Raw genomic sequence first — 18,772 nt, forward strand, 5'->3', positions numbered from 1 at the left:
TTTCTTTCACCCCCAAATGACTCTAAAACTCCAAAATTCATTCCTAGATTGCTAGATTTGCAAAAGTTTGCAAGAAACAAGTGTGAATCATTTTTTTTAAATATTTTTCAAATTTTGAAAAATAATGGAAAAAATAAGTAACTTTTTGAATCTTTTATAATATTTTGAGATTTCTTTTTTTCTTGAATGTTTAAATTTATGTTGATTTACATTTCTTACATTCAAAATCACAATTTGTTTTTGTGTTAGTAGTAAATTTTTGGAAATTTCATGAAGATATTTGAGGAATATATATAAATTAACAAAAAATTTGAAAATGTAATTTTTTCTCTACCTATAAAGACTAAATATGTTTTAGATCTATGGATTTATCTATCATATCCATAGAGCAATTGAAATTTCTTCTTTAATATTTTTTTATCTTTTATATTTTTAGAATTAAAAAATAAATAATAATTAACTATATTTTATCATTTGATCACAATTCACAATAATTGAATATATTATAATTCTATGGATGATCTATCATATCCACAGGCCGATTGAAATTTCTTCTTTAATAATTATTATTTTTTATTTTTATATTTTTAGAATTAAAATTAATTAATTATATTTTAACATTTGATCACAATGACTGAATATTTTATAATTCTATGGATGATTTATCATGTCCACAAAACAATTGAAATTTTTTCTTTAATAACTATTTTTTTAATATATTATTTAATGTTTATTTTTTTTATAATTTTTAGAAATGAATCATAAATAATAATTATTAATTATATTTTCACATAAAAGTTGTGCCGATGCATGTTTTATGGTTGGATAGGAGAACTAGGTTTTTAATGAAATTATAATTAGTTATAATATATTCTTTCATAAAACCATTATACCAAGCTTATCTTAGTTTTTCTCCCATAAGCATGCCTATCCGAGGCGTATCACGTTTTTGATACTTTGAACTTAGTCCCGACTCCAAAATCGTCTTCTCCCCCTATGAAGAAAAAAGCCATTTGGAATTTTGAATCTCCCACCACAGGCAGAGGGATGGTTTGGAGGTTTACCGATCCCGGAGGGTGACGACTAGAGGACCGCCAGCTCCATCACCACTTTTAGCCATAATGGACAGTGAAAAACGATGCTTACAACGTCTTCTCTGATAATGAGAAACCGTTTTGTCGACTAGAGCCGCGGGTTCAAAACAGCGGGACTCAAGTGAAGTGGCCTTCACCGTAGAAATACCACCTTAATGAGAACCAAGTTGAGTCCTTGCCTGGGAATTTACAGAATGTCTGTGAGCCTAAAACTCCATTCCACTCCCCTGTCAAGAAGGTTGCATCTCCGATTGCTAATCTTAGCAAAAAGCAAGAGTCTAAGACTTCCAACAGAAGAAACGTGGGGATATCATGAATGGACCTACTCCAAACCATCAACCCAAATGAATCTATCTTATTCCTAAAAAGTTTAAAAGGGTTTGCTTCGATAAATCATCCAACTATGTCTCCAATCTCTTTGAAAACTGACGGGCTCCAATCGTGAAGCGGGACTCCAAAGACATTGATCCACCAGCACCCGAATCCATTTGTCCTTCTATCGCTACAACCGGCTAGACTCCATTTGGTGAGATTGAAGTGGGAACCGTTATACAAAAATTTGCAGGAGAACAGAGCCCTTGTAGCTTCCGCCTCTGACGAGAAGATTAAGATCTTAGATCAGCTTGTTTCCTCCTATCTGCATAGCTATCAGCTTTACCATAATCCCCCACATCAAAGCTGCCCACCTCTCCATTTCCTTTGGTGATGGGCACCTTCCCGGGAACTCGGCAACCAAACAACGGCGAAGGTAAGACTCCTGTTCTCTTACTCCTTCCTCTGAGACAACCACCCCGATGGATGAACCACATATTCTCACTCTCGCTCCTCCCTCTTCAAAGATGCCTAGAGTTGCCATAGTTTCTTGTTCAAGGTAATGAGCACCTGCCGTCGGTATGAAGCACCTGCCATTGAGTAAATGGTGGAGGCACAAACCTGTGAATTAGTCAAATACAATCACCAATTAAGTTTCTGGATTTCTTCAACCTAGATACAACATTGCAACAGCGCCTGTGACTTGATAAACCCCCCAGGGCTTCTTAAGGATTTTAAGTCATGGTTTTCAAAACCGGACTGGATCGGACAGTCGGACCAGAAAAACCAGGAACCGATTACCTGACTGGTTTCATTTCCCCCCAAGGCCCCAAAACCGCTTTTTTTCCCAAAATCATTGATTTTGGTCAGCAAACCGCTGAACCGGCCAGTTAATTGCTCGAACTGGTCGAACGATTTTGACAATTTTTTATTTTTTTGTTAAAATGGACTGACCGTTTGAACATGTAACCGAACCCCTGAGTGATTCGGTTTTAAAAACCATGCTTTAAGTTATGTAAAAGGGTTTTAAGGGCTTGTCTCTTTTGAGCCCCAAACCAAAGTTTAGTTTAGCCAAAATGTTCTCTATGACGTAGGGTTAGGACTAGCAATATTTGACATGACATATGAACATAATTCTAACACGACACGAAGTTAGTGGGGTTGAGTTTACCTTAATCGTGTTTGTATCAAATTCGTGCCAATCCATTTAACGCAATTAATAAACATGTCAATTTCGAATTGATCCACTTAACTGGAAAATGACCTATTTATAACTTGAAGTTTCAAATATATGATCATGTATGTATATTTGGATGAAATACTATTATGGCAGCTAGGTAAGTATGATATTGAATGATTTTAATGAATTCGTTTAGATAATGACTTATTGAATGCTGATTTCATTATTTAAATTTATTAATTATTTAATTTAAATAAATTAATTGTGTTGATTTCGTGTGAATTTGGGTTATACATATCATTTAGTAAAACATTAAATAGATTAATCATATTAATTCGTATTAAGCAAGTCATATTATGTTATATGTGTAATAAAGAGATCATGTTCATGTTTGAAAATTTTATACGAATATATTTGTATCAATCCATATAACATAAATAAATTGCCATCCTATCCCTACAAAGACCTTCATCTAAATAGAAGCCTGTCCCTTACTTTTAAAGAAGAAACGGATCTAGAGTCAAAATTGGAGTCGAGCTAAAGAAAGATTGCCAAAGGTCGTCTCACCCACTCATCCAAGCTCACAAACCGGTGAAACAAGTCAAATTGAATTCAAATAAGAAAGTGAAGTTGCCATTGATGAGCAGGGCAATTGACATCGGCAGTAATCCCATTTTTTGCACTATCGCTACCTCTTCTTGCATCAAAGTTTGCTCCAGGTTAATCGAATCCACACCAGCAAAACCGCCAATTAAGGCCTATCTCCCACCTCCTTAAATGTTGATCAGCTCGATCCAAGTGTTGATCAAGGGGCCCAAAAAAATATATATATAGAGAGAGAGAGAGACCCACCATCTATTTTACCTTTTTGAGATTTGTCTTTCTTCCAAACAGGAGAGATCAGCGGTGCAAAAACAGCCTCCTTCCATTGAAACGATACCCTCCTATATCCCGGGTTTGAATCGCTTCCATCTCATTGTCAAGGATGAACAAGAATTTATCTCCATCATCTCACAATAGGTTGTTTTCTGCATCTCACGTTCAAGATTCTAAAAGACAAGAAATAGTCTTCAACTCACCAATAAGTCTTGTCTCAGGAATCACAGGCCTACCCATATATCTTGTATTCTTGTGCTAAAAATTTAATTAATTATAATGTAGTGATAAGGATCCAACATTAGACCATTTGGTTAAACAAGCTCCATTAATATCATCTCAAATAACTATTAATCAAACTTAAAAACTTGAGTGGTCAAGTGAGTTTCCTGAATAAATTTCTTAAACTAACTTCATGGTTTAGTTAATTGATTAAATGTATCGTTATTGTTTAAAATTGACTGAAGCTACTCTTACCGTTTCTTACAATTGTCTAAACATTACCAGGATCGTTAAATTATAATGAAAAAATATAAAATGACCATTTTACCTTAGAACTCTCGTTAGCATACCTCACCAACCCCGCACGCATTTTAGCCACCAGCGCCAGTCTGTAGGTTATCAGCATTTGCAGCGATGTCTCCATGTCAGAGCGCATCCTGCCGAGCACGTAAAGCGCACCCTGTCGTGACAACGATGCACAGGCGAAGCCAGGAGGGCAATAGGTTTGACACAAGGCATTGGAGGTAAGACGAACCAACGATCCGATCGTGGGTCCAAGGCTTGCCATTGAATCTTGCCCATCGGTTTGCGAAAGGCGAAGACGAAGGTGTAAAGCAAAGAGAGCGAGAGGGTTTTCTTGGAAAGCAGAAAGTTGGGGTTCGTGATGGCTCTGTTCCAAGACGAAGACACAAAACGAACCAGTGTCTGATAAGGGTGGGGGAGATGTAAAAGACAGTACTCGGCGATCTCGTCCAGTAACTTAGGAATCAATGGCTCTGAGTTCCCCTTATTCTCTTCAGAATTCTCAACCGTTGCAGTCGTTGATGCTTCCATAATCGCCATTTTCAAACCCTTCACTACAAATCCAAAATTCCAGCGAATGAGAAGCGAGAAGTGGAAAGTATGAACAGAGTAAGAGACTAAGAAGTATAAAAAACGGTGGACTTACAGAGCTTGCTTGATTGCTCAATAGCTTGATGGATTGGCTTTGCGGGATTTTTTTTTTCCTTTTTTTAATTTTTAATTTCGGACCGGATTGAAAGGTGTAAGGTGGGGTTTTGTCTTTAAAGGGTTTCTAGAACCAGATAATAAGGCAGCGAAAGCCGCAAATGAGAAGCTGATGAAACGAATTCCACCATATCCGAAGAACAGAGACGCACTCGATTAAAGAAATGCTAAATAAACAACAGAATCAGGTGGGGGATGATGTGAGCGAAACGGAGGACCAGTAAGAGCCTCCTCGAATGAAATGGACAGATCTGAGCTCCTTACAATTGCCGCAATCGCCGCATCAACAAACAAGTCGCCATTAAAATACGGAAAACAGAAAGCTTAGACGATGCTTTAGGGTCTGATTGATTGCTGATTGATTGCTGAAAAAGTTGGACTGAGAAAAGTAAAATTTATTTTCTCATTAGTTATAATGTGTTTGTTTACTGGGAAAATTTTTGTGAGAAAATTCACTTCCTAGTGTTTGTTTTGCAAGAAAATATTTTTGAGCTGATTGTCGCCAGCAATTAGAGACAGAACTTCAAATTGTCGCCCGCAAGATTGGATCCAGAAAGTCGAAATTGCTAGAGATTTCAACTGTCCTGAGATAGCCAGCAACCATTGAGACACGAAATTAACCGTCATGAGCTAGAGATCGTCGGATTCGCTGTCGGCGTCGTCGTTGGGCATCCCCCGAAATGGTTTTTCAACGCCAATGGAATACCTAGAGATAGAACAAGAAAAAAATAAAAAGCCACCAAAACGGGATCTAATTTACGAAGCAAGCCCAAAAGAAAAATGCTTATGTAGAGATAGAAAGTCACCTCAACAATGTTACCGACTTGGTAGGGGAGCTGTTTGTTGAGTTTGATCTTCTCCTGGTTCTCTTTGATCTTCTCCTTGACAGATTCTAACTCCATATTCGTTCTTTGCAACTCTTCCTTCGGTAATCAAAGAACATAAAGATAAAATCAACAAGGAAAAAAACCCTTAAATCCCTAGAAACCAAAACCAGGAGGTAATCAGAAAACTTCCCCACTTTGAGGACTCGAATTTCGTTTGTCGAAAAGACGAGATGCCCTAACAATGTCGTCCAACGACATGGAACCTAGTTGGTCATCTTTGAAACCGTTGTCTTCGACCATTGCGGCAGCCATTGAGAAAATAGACGATAGAAGGGAGGCCTCAGGGTTGCAGAGAGAAAGAGAGGAGTCCAAACTTCCAAAGAGTTCAAGTGCTGATAACAGGAGTGGGGGTTCAATATAGAGGCAGCGCTTCCGGTGGTGACGCTCAGCAGCCTCTTCTGTTGAGGAGTAGGCAGATTATCGACTTTTGCTCTAACAAAGCGAGTAATTTTCTTAGCATTTTCTTTTCTCATCGGGGTCGCACTGTTTCTCATCCCGCTCACTTAATTCTGGTATCCCGCAATCCTCTTGTTTCTCATCCCAAAACACTGTTTCACCCTTAATGGCTTCTTGCGTGACTCTTTTTTCTGGCTTTATCTTAGGTTGGAAGGCTTCCCATTAAAGTACCGAAGTGGGCAATGGTGAATACGGGTCATGTCAAAGGCGTAGGTCGCTTCTTGTGCAGATCAGAGGAAGGGGATGAGGGATGGGTAATATTGGGTTTTAAAAGAATTTCAATTTCACGTGATATTAAGTGTATGCGGGTTTTGATGGAATACTAATGGAAATTAAAATAAGGGTAGAGTTAGTCAATTATCAAAAACAATGGGGTAGGCTCAGTCAATTTTCAAACAAAAAGGATACACTAAGTCAATTAGCTAAACTATTAGGATAGTTTAAAGAATTTATCCTTTTTTTTTGGTCTCTTAATTAACAGTTGCTTCCTTGACATGGTGATTTTAAAAAATGTGGGTTTTCATCAAGTTAAAAAGGAAAGAAAAAGAAAAGTTTTGGAAAAAGGAGAGAGATTATTAACATAAAGCATATGGCTTTTTTCTCTAAAAATATTATTTAAAGTTATTGTTAACAAAAAATGTAGGTGGCTTTTAACAAGTCTTTCCACGTGGTTTTCTGTGCTTTGGCAAGCTCCAAAGACCGAAAATTGGTCTTTTTCCATTTGGTAAATAAAAACCGGAATGAGAAGACATGTACATGAAAAGACCCGAAAAGATCAGGAAGCTTCAAATGAAATTAGTCTTTTTGCCTAATATATAGTCTCTAAACACATTTTTAAAAGCGTAATAGATCCAACGGCTCACCAAACAGTCGACCCCAAAAGTTCAATATTTTTTTTTACTATTTGAACTGTTGGAAAATCTTTTTAAAAAAACTTGGCCAACGACACGGTATTAACTCATCGATAGTCTACCATCCTCATACAGCTAAAATGCAGAGCAGGTTTCACCATTGTAGAAAGCTTATGATGCAATATTTAAGTTTGTGTAACAAAATCACTATTCTATTTTGGTATTAAAAAATAAGTAGTTTCGTCTTTATGAGGTCAATGATATAACAATTAAGGGTGAAACTCTCTTGCATCGTCATAATTTTGAATTATTTGTTTCTTAACTTGGCTAGGTGGCTCTATGATTATTCAAATGAATTACAAACTAATTATTATGATCCAAAGCTTCTTAGTTTTGAATTAATCTTTAAAGTGAAGAGAATTAATGAAGTTGAAGTTATTGAAGTCCTCTCTCCATTGAAGGACTATTCCGGATTGTTGGGTGGTTATAATTTTATCGAATTGAATAGTTGTTCCTCAATTACCTACTGACGAATCGTTATACTTTTGGGTGAATAACATATACGTAAGACTTTCTACCAGAGAAATAAAAGCATACATCTTGTCCTGTGGCAGAGAATCAGAGATTATTTTTGTCAGAGTCTCATTGCAATTTATCAACTTGCGTCGGCATGCTCTTGGAAGTTGGCATTCAGTTTGCTTTACTGAGTCACTGACTGTAACATATTTCAAGAATTGGGCCCCACCACTGAAAAAATGATTTTCAAAAATCAGTCTAATCGGAGGATTAAAAAACCGACTAGGATATTAGACTTTGTCCACGTCTACCATCAATATATTATCCCTGAGTTTAGAGATTTGATCTCAAAACCAGTCCTAACAGTTATTATAGTCGTACATTGGGAACATCTGATCATGAAGGGCAAGGGAGATGTTACCAATGCATATAGACAATGGCTGTTGGGACCCTGTATTGGGACCAGACCCCCGAACTCGTATGAGGTTGGCACGGGAAGAAAGCAGTTACAAAACATAAATAACATTGTGTTTAGTCTGCAATGCGCATCTTGACTGGATGCATGATTTATACCCAGTTGAATTTTGCTTTTGTTTGAATATATAATTTGCATCTTTACCTGATAAAAAATTCTCTTTTCCACTTATTGACAGTGCAAATTTCGCATTCTAAAACTTTGCGCTTCATCTTACATTCCAAAACTGATGCAAAATTTTCACCATCTTTCTCCAACCTAATTCTTTCTCATATAAAGTGCAGAGTGCAGACCACATCATCATGCATCCTACCTTACTCCTAAACAGATAACCCTTCCACCCCTATTCTCTCTCATTTAAAGTGGATTTTACTTCATTTTACTTCTCATAAACAAATAAGAAAAAGCCAAATCTGAAGCAAAATTAGACCACAATTTACACTGCACTCTCATGCATTTACACCAGTGCAAATGAAAATTCTAGTACAAACAAAGACAGCCTAAAACTATAATGTAGGTGGAAAGAACCTTTTATATATACATATATGGCTAGTCACGATTCATGATTTAATTCCATAGTTGGTTTACTTGTGTAAAGTGTAAGGGGATCTTGAATTCAACTTTTGGTTTTAAGCCGCATTTGGTTTAGCTTCTTATTTGCATTTTCCATTGTTGTTTAAACCAAAATAAGAAAAAAAAAGAAATAATAATAACAACTTGCATGGTTATGTTTGTTAAGTGAAGACCACATGACGTTTACAAGAATTTGAAGGTGAAATGGAGAAGTTTATGGATGGCTTTGGTTGGTAAAACTACAACCTTTATAATAACTTGAAGGCTAAATAAGGAGCCACCAACTGCCACATCAGCAAATTCATATTGTAAACACCCCTTAGAAGGGCATATTGTTTTAGGCCTTTGTTACTGATTTTATTATTCCTGCAAACTATTCCTGGTACATCAGTGATTGATTTGAATACTCAGCTATTTCTGATTAGGTGGCTCAAGAGTATAAGATGTTGTCCATGTTGCAGTTTTCTCTTTGCTGTTCTTATTTATTATATTTGGAAGTAAATCAAATGAGACTGACTTTGCTAACTCCACTCCAAATCCAGCCTAATTAAGTTGTTAAGACCCAGGTAGTGAAGAATCAATTATCTATGATTTCGGCTTCTCCTCTGTCTTCCAGTACACTTACTTTTAAAGGTGTTAATATCAGTTGGAAGGGTGGATTAAGGCCCCATTTGGTTTGCAGGAATAGGGGTTTAGAATCAGAATGGGTTATTTCGGTTCTAAATATTTGGTTGGACAGAATTAAAGTCCCATTCTTATTCTTGCTGGAATGGCATTCCTCCCTCCGTTGGGAATGAAATTCCATTCTTGTTGATTCTAATTTTTATTTCCATTCCTGTCTGAATCAAATTAACTATAGGAATAAACCATTCCAATTTCAGTTCGAAAAGATTTTGATCACCCTAAGATAAATTATAATAATATACCCTATCCTCTTCAATTGGTTCAATTTCTGTTGTTGCAGCTCTAAAATTGGCAGCTGCTCAGGGGATCCAAAATGCCATTTCGGATTCTCTGGGGCAATCACAGCCCTGAGGATTAACAGGATCTTATTGAATCAAAAGAAAATAAAATGTTCAAAGTTTAGAAATCCAGCTGAAAATACAACATTTGTTATGGTCTACATCATTGGATGACTTTCATTTTGCTCCAGGTAGCCCTTTTCTGGATTTTTCAAATCAAGGCGATATCGTAAGTTACATATCCGATTAATATATCAAAACTCATGAGACTGATGAAAAATGGAAAATCTGGATTGTTTAATCTTTTGTAACCCTAATCTTACCAAAAGAAAAGAAAAATCTTTGTAACCATAACAATTGTTGACTCTTTAACGTGGTTTCACTGGAACTAGTTATTTTCATAAGGTTATTAGATGATTTTCCTTTTGCTCCAAGTAGCCCTTTTCGTGATCTCTAAAGCCAGGGTGATATCAAATATTATGTATTCAACCAGCATAGCAAATAGTAAGACTGATACAACACAGAAAATGGGGCTTTTTTTTGAACCCCCCAACTTTACTCCAGAGGAGGGATGGCCATCTTAAAATTTTATGAACTATTATCAATAGGAAAAAGAAAGAAAATGATAATAGGGGAGGACATAGCCCGTCTTGCCTCAAAACCCAAGATTACTCTCTACCTGAAGCTTGGTGTTAGAAAAAGGGTGTTTTTTTCTTCTTTTTTTTTTCTTTTTTATTTTTTTTATTCCTTAACTTGATTTCATTGGAACAATATCTGAGTAGTTATATCTAAGGGGTGTTCTACAACATGATTGTTTTTTTTTTCATTTGTTTTTGAAATCGCCAAATTAGCAAAAATAACAAAAATCATGTTCTTGAACTCTGCTTTTGTTTTGGAAGATAAAAAAAAGTTGGTTTGTTTCAAAAAACAATACATGTTTTTGAAATCATTAAAATAGTAGTTTTTAAAACAAAAACAAATTTTGTAGTGTATAAATTTTATGATTTATAGAACATGATATTAAATAATCAGATGTAAACATGTCTTTTGAAATTAGAAATTTATAAGAACATGCCTTTTTTTTCAGTTTTGAAAACAAAAAAGCACATATACAATCAAAAACAATTTTTTTTGTGTTTTTTGTTTCCATAAACAATCTGCTTATTTTCAAACGAGATGGTTTTAATTTACTTTTGGAACCAGCAACAAGAAAATAATTCATGTTGTAGAATGCCCCTTAATTACTCCCAGAATTTTGAATAATATCATAAATATTTGTTCAACCTTGTTAATTATTATTTTTTAATTTTCTTTTTTTTTTTTCGTGTGTGTAAGTTTTGAATTCATTCTGGGTATTTGAAAGAATGGAGTTTCTCATTTTCAAAAGGGTTTGGGCTTGAGCTATTGATGATTATCTGATCTGAGAGTGGGAAAACTGTAAACCTTCTAGATGTGGTTGGATCCATAGAATTCAAATCCGGTTAAGAATGTTAGAGGGAATTAGAAAAAAGGAATACAGCCATACAGGAGCGCAATATGGAGGAGGGTGAGCATTATTTATTGATGGTAGTGGTGGATCTTTCCCGGGAATCCCTCTTTGCCTTTGTTGAATTGAAATTTTGAAAACGACCAGACATTCCATGAGCCTCTTTGGCATTTCTTGATGGGGGACCATATTTATGTGGGCCCCACCTCCACACCTACGTTAACGTTGCTATCAATATCATCCAAACCCGCCAGAGAAAGGGAGAGGAAACGGCTCTCGTCTGACCTCTCTCTCTCTCTCTCTCTCTCTCTCTCTCTCTCTCTCTCTCTCTCTCATTGCTATAACGAGAGCAAGGTTGCTGGGAGAGTCATAGTTTGGTTTAGCCCAAAAGAGGCCCATCTGCACGTAGAATTGACTTGTAAATTGTCCTCCTCAGCGAGTGCTTGGTAGCAATGTTTTTCTTACTCAGAAATTTCAAAGTGAAAGCTCAAGCCATCTGGCTCATCAGTGTGGAAGGAATCAATCACATGGTGAAAAATAGGGTTAGGGTTAGCCTTGTGAACTGCCTACCTATTTCAACAAATTATTATCATCATCTAAGCCTTGTTCCAACTTTCAACTATATGGGATTGGTTACATGAATCTTGTTTCACCATTTTATTCTGTTTAACGCCAACTTCATTCAAAAAATCATCATCATTATAATTATTTATGCCTTATGCCAATTATATAGAGTCCATGACATGAATCATGTTTTGTCATTCCGTTCCATTCAATGCCCATGATTTAAAATAATAATAATAATAATAATAATAATAATAATAATAATAATAATAATAATAATAAATGAATAAATAAATACAAAACAAATAAAAAACCGCTGGTGGGTTGGTCTCAATCAAACCAAACCCCATCAAAGATTGATGTGATATAAGGGGGGAATAGATAATGATGATAATGGGTGTTTGCGGAAATGCTGGCTATAGCATAATGCCCATCTTACTTGTGTATTTAAATTGTATGTGGGTGCTTTTGTGTTGGTAAATTTGTTTTGTAGGCTCAGTTTGGAAAGAGTATAAATACAAATAATGTATAGTATAAATACATACAAAATATAAGATTTTGCGCTCTATATATTTGCATTTATACTTCTTCCAAACTCAGCCCTAATGTCCTACAATTAGGTTTGTTGGTGTTTGGTGATACTGAACTCACCTTTCAGCTTGGTGGTTGTTAGGTAAAATAAAGAGGATATCTCGACTTTGTGAAATAACTCTCAAACTAGACATGTCCACCACCAAATTTAGAGGTCATTTGGAAAACTTTACCCCTCATCTATGTTAAAGCAATTGACCCTTGCACCAAAAAGCAAAAATATATGCAAATATAATATATAAAGAATATATTATAGAAAATATAATCTCAAAGATTTTAGCATTGTAAATAATTTAACTATATTCAAAACTAAAGAAAGTTGTTTCAAAAAAGTAGACTTTTAAAACCTTTTCAGATTTTTTTTTTCTCTTTTCATTTCAAAGATCATAGCTCAGATTTAATGGCACCACCTTAGTTAGGGTTAGGTTTAAATAATTAACACCTTGGTTGGATTGACCTTAAACCTAACGCTCACAAGTACACACACATTATCTCACAATGAAATTCGATTTTTTTATCGACCAAAGTTTCAAATCTGAAAACTGAAATACCCGGAAACCAAAATAAATGAACCAAAACTGAAATTTTTGATTCTGTTTTTCTGTTTTAACCAAATAATAAGGGATGCAAATTGGGTTGGTTAGGGTTGGGAATTTGTCAAAATTTCAAAAGGCCCGACCAAAGCTTGAGCCCAAAATAGTGTAAAATGTTAACTCAGGGGTCAGAGCAACCTGAGTTGCAGGCCTACGAAACAATGCTCACCCTTAGTAACCATGACTTGCACTTCTACCTGATACAAAATTTGTACATCTTTGTCTCCTTTGCAATCATTGGTAATGCAAATTTTACATCTCAAAATTAAACCGATGCAAAATTTATACCATCTTCTTACTTTAGTTCTCTCTCTCATATAAATTGGGAACCACATCACCTTACTTCTTACCTCACTCCCAAAAAAATATCCGTCATCCTAGCTTCATTCTCATTCATATAAAGCAGATGGGTCTACTTCATTTTACTTCTCAAAAATAAAATTTGAAACAAAAGTAAACAAGAATTTAAATCAACCAATTTGCACTGAAAACAAACTGAGGCTAAGTAGAAGATGAAGTTTCCATGCATTCCGGATGTGATCTGAATGAACAGATAATATAATTTCCTTTGTCCACTTGCTTATTTGCTTTGAATGAATAGCTAATATAGCCATTTTTTTTTCCCTAAAAACCATCTATATCTTTTCACAAATGTTAGAATTGGAAAAAAATACGAAATATTTTCTAGTTTATGCTTTTCATCATAGACATGTCTATGAGTCCTTGTTTTCACTTCTTACTGAATCAGACTCCTATACAAGCATCGGATTCTGATTCCCATGTCCATAGTTGAATAATTCATAATTTAGCTCAAGAATAGATTTTATATCCCTTATACCCTTTAATTGTCACCAAACCCAGAATTAAACAGACCCCTAGCTATGTTCAACTTTCTTTGTGTACATGATTTGTTTAACCAATGACTCGTATATACACGGAAATCCCTTAATGGGTGTTTGGTTGCAGGTTTTAAGTTTCCTCCCCAAAACACCAAAATTACTGATCCATACACCTTTAATGGCTGTTTGTACTCGTTTTCATCGGACAAGTCACTGGTCTTGCTTATTATGGAAAGTTGACAAGTCACCACCAAACACCACTGTAAAGTGGGCTCAAGCCCAATCTTTTTGGGCCCATACCATTCAGTCTACATCCAATCTTTTACTCCTTTTTCTCTGGATGCCACTCCCATAGTTGAAGTGGAAGGGAGAATTGCATAAGCTTTACTTGTTGGGTATTGAAATTCCAGGCCATCTACACCTATCTTTACTCAAGGGGTCCCATTAAAAGAAGCTTGCTTGTATGCGGGAATTGTCTTACGCGGTTAAGTTCAGCACGGTTTTACAATTGCAAGGAAAAATTGGCCAAAAAGGAAAACGTGAACAATGTGAAGCAATTGAAGTTTACATCGTCAAATCAATGGATTTGCCATATTCTACAGTGGATCACGCTATGCCCAATTGAGATAGATGCTTCCCTAGAATAAAATGGACCTGTTATGTCTTTTGGGGGTGCAAAGGAAAATGGCTTAGACATCCCATCCATGGTCCATTCTGCATAAATTAGGAAGAAAGAGTGGAAGAATGTTTTTTGAGGGAAGAGAGCAAAAAGAAAGAAAAATCCAAGATACCTACATAAACCATTAAATGCTGCAAAAATTTTTTTTTTCTGGGTGTTTGGTTAACTCTTCATGTTTATTCTAAACAGTGTTTTGACCTAATAAACAGAAAGCATAATTCTGGGAAGATCACTCTTTATGTTTTCCTAATTTGTTCTGTCTGTCATTGAGACTTTATTTTTTTTTTGAAAGCTGTCTGTCATTGAGACTGGATTAGGTTCTCATATTCATTCATAATGATAAGCTGTTGAAGCCCTAAATCACATCCACTTCCTTGTGACAAATCCAAGCAAACAGAAGCATTTTTTTTCTTGGGTCTACACTGTTTTTTCACATTTATGGATCCCATGAACTTGTTGATGAAGCCATGAAGAAAATCCACTTAAAACCAACTACAACAGTGGTATGAAGTATGAATCAAAAGTGGTCCACCTGTAATGAAATGGACCGTGTGCACACAAATCAATTGCACCAACTTATTTCTCATTGAACCTCATAGAAAAAGAAAAAGAAAGAATGGAACCCAAAAGGAAGTGAAGAGTTCATCAATCTATGACCAATCTCATTTCCTGCAATGCATTACTTTGGTACTTGTATACAGCTTTTCTTGGAGCTACTTATTGAGTCATATACCTTGTGCTAATGTTTGTCGTTCTTAGTAAACCCTTTGGCTTTGCCTTTTTTCTTATAGAGGATAAGTCAAGAAAAAGTTGAAAACATATGTCAGCTCTTAAAGTTCTCTTCTGTTGTTATAGAATTGTAGATAGAAAAAACAAAGCTTATTCCCATCAAGTTGTGCTCAGTAGTATTACTTTTCTACAAAAGGATCTAGTTGGATGTCCTGGAATGCACCCTAGTCGGCCCTGCTTTTGAGCTTGGTCAAAACTTAGAGGCTTTTGGCCTCTTTAGGTAGGGGTGAACATTTGGTTTATTCGGTTAAAAATTGAATGGAATAAATCAAAATTTTTAAAACCGAAATAAAAAAGTGAAAATCGAATCGAAACCAAATTACAATAAAACCAAAATAATATTTCGGTTTAATTTTTGGTTAAAAACTGAATTTAATTAACATATATAATATTATATATTATAGCCTATAATATATATTATGAAATTTAATTTTATTATAATATATTAATATATAAATATATAACATATTATATATTAAATATATATTATATAATGAATTTTAGTTAATTCAGTAATTTGATTTTAATTGAATAATGTTCACCCCTACTCCAAGGCCGCAGGTTGCACATTTGCACCCCCATATATAACTGAGTTCACATCTTCTGTGACCACGGTTGTAGAATTCTCCTGCGATTTCCATTGAAATATGAACACAATAGTGATGGAAATGAAAACTCAGTGTATTTGTATTTCACTATTGGGAGATTGGAAGGGAGTGCTGTGACCATGGGGGCAGCAGATATGCTCTCCCAATGGCTATAGCCAGGTGCTTTGAAGCTGCGGCTGTAAAGAGATATACCTCCATGACCTGTTTTAATGCACGAAATGCAAGTATTAATGGCCCGACTCCATATAGTGTTCGAAATGTCTCAGACCTGATTACAATCTCCCCACTCCCCAGGCTGGGTAGGGCTTATTATGACTGCAATTTCATTTGCAGTCATACAATTGTATGAGTGCAAATGGCCCGACTTTACTTCGGGTTTCATTTTACTGCATTCGGGATGCAAAGAAATAAAACAAGGTAAAATTTGAAAAGAAATAAATCAAAATTTTCACTCAAATAATTTGCACTTTCATCACAGCAAATGAAATTGCATTGCAAACTAAATGATGAAGGAAGATTTGACCCGACCTCTCTCATGTGACACGTGGTAGAAACAACAGCTCAGCAAAAGGGGCCAAGCCTAGGTAGGAACAAGGGGACACACTTCGCCGAACTGACCATTGTAACAGCTCGGGATACACTTCGCCGAACTGACCCACTTGTAACAGCTCGGATACACTTCGCCGAACTGACCCACCTTGTAACAACTCGGGATACACTTCGCCGAACTGACCCACCTTGTAACAGGTCGGGATACACTTCACCGAATTGACCCACCTTGTAACAGGTCGGGATACACTTCGCCGAACTGACCCACCTTGTAACAGCTCGGTATACACTTCGCCGAACTGACCCACCTTGTAACAGTTCAGGATACACCTCGCCGAAACTGACATGCCCTATAGATACCTCCGAGCTCAAGACCGCCTCGCTCAGCACTTCGCATCACCTTCTGGGCACCAAAGCCAAACAAGTCGTACCATGCCTAACTGACTTGGGATCTGACGTTTGGCAAGAGCACTCTAAACGGCCACCTGCCACCACCACTGATGCTGCCATCTCCAGTTAGACGGTTAGGCAGTGACGGTTCTGTCTCAGCAGAAAGGACAACGGCCGAATTGACAAGCACAAGGGTAATCATACCCGACCTGACAAGGGCCTCGGGACGAGTACACGAAGTGACTATAAGATCCCCCTGCCCCCCGACAACGGAGGTATGCAAACTTTGCGCTATCTGGTATTACCTTGCTTTTGAAGGATTCTAACTTGAGCTTCGGAGCCTCTACACCGGGTTCCCCCCCGGAGCTTTCCCATCTCCTCCGTTTCAGGTTCCCTGCTACCCTGTTCGGAAGCAAGGCAGCGGACAGCTAAGACCAGCCGGATCGTGCTCCATCAATTGGTGCCGTTTGTGGGAAACGCTTCAAAAAGCCTCCCTCCAAACTTTGATACCCCCTTTTTTCTTCAAAAAACCCAACACTCATGGCCTCCTCCAGCAACACCGAACGTGGCACGGAGACAAACGCCACCGGGGAGCAATTTCAGGTCCCCGTAGTGTGCGTTGGATAGTTCACCATCCCCCTTTCGGCGGATGGGATCCTCATCTTGAACACGCCACAAACAGTGGCACCCGTAAACCCTCCTACCACAAGCGTCCCCTTTCCTCTCCCCATTGAGACAACTTTCACTGAACCAACTGCCGTCCCCCTAGCAGCTAGCCAAAACCGATTGGAGGACCTGATGCAGTGCATGCGGGCAATGCAAGCCTAAATGCAATAGTTCCAGCAACACCAGCTTCACCAGCACCAAGTGTTGCACAGCATCTCCCAGTATCACTATCAACAGCAGTTCCCCCAACTGCCACTGAACCAACCACTACTTCCACCTCACCACCCCGCTCCGAGGCCAGTCAAGGCCTCCCCGCAGGATGGGCGCCCCCGCCAAGCGAAGGCCTCCCAGCCCCAGAACCACCCCAACAGCCAGGCCTCGTCCCTAGGCCGAAGAGAGAAAAATGTCATCTCCGCCTCGCAACCCGCAGGCGGGCCGGGAACCTCGCCCGCGAGGTCGGCACCCCGGCGCTCCTAGCCCGAGCTCCCGCTCACCGAAAACCGATTCAGCGCCCTGGCGGCAGACTACCAGCACTCCGGGCCCATCAAGCTCGGTAACATGGAGGCCACTAGCGCCAGCACAAGGCCCGCTCAACGGCGAAGGCGCCGGCGAAGTCACCAAACCACCACCCGCGCCTTGTCAGAATTCAGAGGCAAAGACATGAGCTTGTACGAGGTAGGGGCTGCCCCGGCTCTCTCCGTTCCTTCCCCCCTCGCATCGGAACTCCTGGCGGTCCCCTTACCCAGAGACTTCAAGCTCCCACCTCTGGACAAGTACGACGGGTCCTTCGACCCCAACGACCACGTTGACGCCTTTCAGTCGCAAATGCACCTCGCCAGGGCTAGCGAATCGTGCATGTATGTGGCCTTTACCACCACCCTCAGGGGGTAGCCCGCACTTGGTACTGGAACCTGGCCCCCGGGTCGATAAAGTGCTGGGCCCAGTTCATGCAAGTCTTCACCACACACTTCGTCACCAGCCGACGGTGCCCCAGAACAGAGGAAAGCATCTTCGGAGTGGTCCAAAGAGAAGGAGAATCTATTCGGGGCTACATCAAGCGGTTCAACAAAGCATGCTTGCAAATACCGCGGTTGGACCCCGCAGTGCAACTCGCGGCGGCCAAAAGAGGGGTGACGCACAAAGAGTTCAAATGGCACATGGTGGCCAACCAGCCCGCGACCGTGGCCGAATTTCTCAAACTCGCGGATAAGTTCATGAAGACAGAGGAAGAAATCAACCAACGAACCGAAGGCGGGAACGAGAAAAGAAAGAGAGAAGGCAAGCTCTCCAACCCGGTGAATAGAAAAAACCCGACCCGGGAGCCGAAGCCGAACCAGTCCTTCCGGGCCCCCCTAGCAGTTCGGACGGACTACACGCCGTTAAACACGAGGGGACAGAGATCTTAATGACGATCAAAGACGCTCCGTACGTTAAGTGGCCACCTCGCCTAAAAGGAAATTCGAACGAGAGAAACAAGAATTTGTATTGTAGTTTCCATAGAGACCATGGTCATAGCACCGAACAATGTAATAACCTCCGGGACGAGATAGAGGGACTCATCCGTCACGGATACTTGAGAAACTTTGTACAGCACAGCAATAACAAT

General features: G+C 38.4%; 1 long non-coding RNA gene across 4 annotated transcripts; it reads right to left on the bottom strand.

The window, feature by feature from the left end:
* Positions 1–1,379: 1,379 nt before the first annotated feature.
* LOC148847839 (uncharacterized) lies at positions 1,380–6,323 on the bottom strand. 4 transcript variants are annotated; one of them, XR_016100916.1, is made up of 5 exons: positions 5,714–6,323; positions 5,499–5,615; positions 4,634–5,398; positions 4,013–4,541; positions 1,380–1,996 (listed from the first exon to the last, which is right to left on the bottom strand). It is a non-coding gene; the product is annotated as an uncharacterized LOC148847839 (long non-coding RNA). The 4 variants fall into 4 exon arrangements; XR_016100915.1 differs by lacking the exon at positions 1,380–1,996 and adding an exon at positions 2,953–3,635 and having other exon boundaries at positions 4,035–4,541; XR_016100914.1 differs by lacking the exon at positions 1,380–1,996 and adding an exon at positions 2,953–3,635.
* Positions 6,324–18,772: the final 12,449 nt, after the last annotated feature.

Source organism: Nelumbo lutea, chromosome 6 (assembly GCF_056320005.1).
Source record: "Nelumbo lutea isolate HS-2025 chromosome 6, American lotus-T2T, whole genome shotgun sequence".
Classification (NCBI taxonomy): Eukaryota; Viridiplantae; Streptophyta; class Magnoliopsida; order Proteales; family Nelumbonaceae; genus Nelumbo; species Nelumbo lutea.